The following is a 5,068-nucleotide window of genomic DNA, read 5'->3' as shown; positions in this document are numbered from 1 at the left end:
TTGTCAAAAGAAAACTAAAAGGGTCTAAAGCTTTATGTTTATGAATTTTCAAAATAAATTGATATGATGAAAAAAATAGAATTAGAAGTTGGAGGTGAGAATCCATCAATTTCAAAAATAAAATTATAAAATATATAAAAGCAAATTTAAAAATTTAAAAAAGAGAAGATCAAGGAAGAGACCATGACTAGAGCTGATAAAAGAGGGTTTGTTTCCAATTGAAAAAGAGAATAATTGAGAAGGAGAGAACCAGAAGAAATGAGATGTCACAGTGGAGTGCTTCTTTAACCGATTCTAAGCTAAATAGTTTTACTCCTATCCTTAATTTTACTTTGATGTATTCTAATAAGAACATGATTTATTTCATATTCATTATGAACTAAGCTTTATTTTTCTATGGCTTTAATGTAATGTAGTTTTTATTACAGAATTTAAATTCCAAGATATTTAAATTCTATTTTTTTTTTCATGTTGAGTGTTTATCCTTAATCTTATTATTTATAAATTTTAGCCTATTATTATTAAATTTATTGAATCATAATGACACCAAGATATAATTTATGATTAGAAGTTTTTAGGATTAAAAATAATTAGTTGAGCCAAAGATAAAGATATTTTACCATGATTAGTGTTATTTTATATTAAAAAAATCTAAAGAAAAATGAGTCTTCAAATAATTAATTTATATAGAGATATGTTAAATTATTAGTGGAGATATTTTTAATGTTATTTGAGAGAAAATATTGAATAATTAAGGGATTGTTTTCTTTTCATCAACATGAAGATTTAGAATTTTATATCAAAGAATAATAAATTATGTGGAGTTACCTAGGTGAAATTAAAACCACTAGATTTATTTTTATTATCTATACAACCTTAAGCTCTATTCTTTGCTCTTTTTTTTTTTTTTAATTTAGTTTTATCAAACACTTTATTTCATTTAAGTGGTAAATTCTATTGAAATCTTGGTTTCACATCTAAATAGTAAATAATTGGATAAATTTTAATATTTAATAACATAATTAGTCCTTGTCCTTGTGAGTTTGATACTCATTTCCTCAAAAACTATACTACTTGTTATGATTTTGTTTCCTTGCAAATAATTATCACGGTACTGAGAATCTTTCTCTTCATAATTATATCTATCTAGATCAATCTTTCTTGCTAAAAAGATGTGAAGTATGGTAAAAGAAAGTAACTTAGAAACTTTTTGATGAAGTTATTAGAACTTTATGTTATAACTCATTTTCCCCTTATATCCTGATATACTTTTAAAAATATAAAAATTTTAAAAAATGTCTTTTCCATGCAATTTCATAATTTTGAGCACTTTTGTTTATTTTATTGTGCATAAAGTTTTATAATAAAAAATAAAAAAATGGAAGAAAGATGATTAAAAGCAAAGATAAGAGAGTAAAATAAGGAGAAGAAAAGAAAAGGGGACCAAAATGATTATAAATGAAATAATCTAATGAAAAACCATTCAAATGAGAATCATAAAAATAAATAGAGATTCAAGCAAAATTATGTTATAGAAAAAGTGAAAGTCATAAAAGCACTTAAGAAGGGATTTAATTAGGTGTTTAATTGAAATTTTGATAACTTAAAAATTTAATTATTTAACACAAAAAATCAAAATAAAAATTTAATATAAAAATGCACATAGTAAATGAGATTGAGATTGAGAAAAAGAAAGACACATCAAATTTATAGTGGATAGGATAAATTACCTATTCTAGTCCTTGAAACATCATTCAAGTATTTATTAACAACAAAGGATTTTTTTTTTTTACAAGTAAAATCTTATCAAAACACTAATTTTTTTATGAGTTTAAAATGAGAAAACATTTCACTTAATTTTTTTTTTCAAGGATAAAGATTTTAATCTTTTAATAGGTCACAATTAAATTCTTTTCAAATGGTTCAAGTACCACTTATACTTTTATAATGTATTATATTTCACAAACATTTATCACACTTGACAATAAAAAAAGATTAAAATGAATTGAACTCAAGTCTTCATGAAAATGTAATTTAGCGTAAAAATATAAAAAAGAGGATTAATGCTAATAAAATTTAAAGCTTTTGGAGGATTATAAAAAAAATAAAAACTTTTTACATTAAAGAGTTAGCAAGCATCAAGATTGTTTTCATATGAAGTGAACAAGTAGAAGCAAAATTCAAGCACTTAGCCATTACTCTTAACAAATAAATAGGAGCTCAACATTTTGAATTTCTAAGAAGGCTTATTTATATATAAAAAAAGAGTCAAGAGACAATTTTTAGATAAAAAATTGTTTACGATAAGAGTTTTAAATGTAAAATAAGTTAAATAAAATTTAAGAAAAGTTGACTTTTAAGTGTTCAAAAAGTTATGCATAACTTATCCAAAATATTACTTAACCATTTAGTTGGAAATAGACAATAAACTTAGTATGATTAAAATACAAAAAAGTTATTTGATCAAGTCTTATGCTTTCCATTGAAAAAGAATAATAATGCCAAAATATTTTTCACTATATCTGGATTAGAAATAAAAAAATTTTTGGATAAAAAATATTTTTATAATGTCAATTTAGGCTTTATAAAGACTTAATTAACTAAAATTAAACTTACGACACCTTTAATACAAGTTTTCATTTAAAGAACCTATTTTGCTTTAATTTGACATAGTAGAAAAATCCTTAGAATATTAAAGCTTGATATATACCAATACACATTAAATTTACTAAATTGTTGTCACTATCAAAATTATTAAAACTATAGGTGCCAAGGATCTTTGGTGATACAAATCTCATAAATATAAAAATTTAAAAATCTATAATCAAATAAACTCTTTTCAAAAAAGTTAAATTTAGTTTGTGATTGAGTTTGAAAAAATGACTACTTGTATTGAGACATGAAGATAATGAGTTATCGAACCTTCACTCAATACCTATAAAGAGACACGGACGAAAAGTATAGAAGACATCATAAAACCTGGTTAATTTTTTAATAAATCAGAGTAGTTCAATAAAAAACCAAGTTAAGAGAATTTCATCTCTCACACGTAATAGATTATTTTGAAATCAAAGTCTGTAAATGTTTTTCAATAAATATAAGCTAAAAAACCTTATTTATAATAGGTAAAAAAATCCTAAACAAGTACGGAAAAATAATTTTTTTAAAATAAAATAAAACAAAAAATCCTATACCAACTAGGAAGTTAATCCATAAGGTTTTTTCGATGTCCTATCACTATGAAATTTAAACTATATATAACAAGGTGTATGGAATTATTTGGTAAAATTTCAAACCAAATACTCGGTTGGATTGAAAGTTATACTTGTTAGCGTTAAACAATGTATTAGAAAAATTAAACTTAAAATTTACCCATTAGTCTCCTTGGATGATAAGAAAAACTTGCCAATAAAAAAATAAATAAAATAAAAGGAAACACAAGTTAGTGACATAGAAATCTTTTCCAAAATAATCTCAATTCCTGCCACTCATGTTTTTCTTGTAAAAATGAAGTCTTTGTTAAATAAAAAGTTCATAAATTATAATGAAATAAATAGTAAAACCTACATAACAACTTTTGACATGACTTCAAATATGTTTTTTCTCTTGCCTGGATGAATTAGTATTATATATGAGTGGAAAGTTTGACATGACTTTAAACTGAAATATATTGTAATGATCAATTCCAAATAAATCATTTTTTTTAAAGATGAAAGATGTTTTTTTTTTTTAATATTGAGATGACAATATATTAGATTAATGCAAGCTTTGTGGTTTAAATAATCAAACTTGTGATCCAGATTATGATTTAATAACTTTAATTTTCTATATTATTTTTCACTTACTTATAGACTAATAAAAAAATAAGAAAATAAGTTGAAGGATGAATTGGAAAAAGAAAAATTGAAGGACTAAAAAAAGGACAAAGATTAGCAAAAACTAACGCATGAAATAAAATACAATATAAAAAATAAAGTTTACCAGAAAACACAAAAGAATGAACGGAAGTTAGATTCATAAAGATTTTAGTCTTTCTTCTTAGAGCATGTTTGTTTCTAGGAAAACAAATTCCTGAAATTCACTTTCTTTATTTTCTCATGTTTGGTAACAATATGAAAAACTCGTCAAAGAAAACTTAATTCCGGTTAAACTTAAAGCTCTACTTTATCGAATAAAAGTGTTTTCCTTCTGATAAAGAAAGGAAAACACTTTTCTATTTTCTCAAATCACGATCTCTTTCTCTTTTCAAAAACAATTGGAAGCTGCACAATTTCTCTGGACCAATTGAAGAGCATTTCTCTGGAACAATTGAAGCATTTCTCTGGACCAATTGATTTCAAGTATTTTTTCGCATTTCTCTGGACCAATTGATTTCAAGTACTTTTTCCTCTATTATTTCTTTTATGTTTTTATCTTCTTCTTCGTTTACATCTATAAAAATTATGGCATAAATCCTTTGATATTCTTGATAAATCTGCTGCTTGTCATATTTTTTCCATAACATTTCCATAACACAGTTTTCTTCTTCATCTTACTCGTCACATTCAACTAGTTAAAACTAACCAAATTCATCAAGCAAGCCACATAAAACACATTTTTTCCATAACAGTTTTCTTCTTCATCTTACTCGTCATATTCAACTAGTTAAAACTAACCAAATTCACCAAAAAAGCCATAAAAAACACATTTTTTTTCATGACAGTTTTCTTCTTCATCACTCGCATTCGGCAACTCAAATTTCTAACTAAACAAGGGGGGATTTCTAACCAAACAGAGAGAGGCAAAATAAGGGAGAGATTACTGTGAACTTTTGCAAAATCCCCAAACTTCCCCAGCAAAAAGCAGCCCTTCCCTATTACCCTGTCACCGAATCCGGCTGCCATATCCCAACATTGAAAATCAACCCTTGTGACACGACTAAAAGATTGATGTCTTCTCCCAAGTGCAGGAGTGTCGAAGTAATAAATAACCCGGCAAGACCGGGGTCGAACCACAAGGAGGTTAATTGTACAAATTATAAAAAAAAATTATAAAACAACAATAACAACAACAACAACAATAATAACAA

This window comes from Populus euphratica, unplaced genomic scaffold (genome assembly GCF_000495115.2).
Source record: "Populus euphratica unplaced genomic scaffold, PopEup_1.0 scaffold80.1, whole genome shotgun sequence".
NCBI lineage: Eukaryota > Viridiplantae > Streptophyta > Magnoliopsida > Malpighiales > Salicaceae > Populus > Populus euphratica.
Note: the sequence above shows the minus strand (reverse complement) of the source record.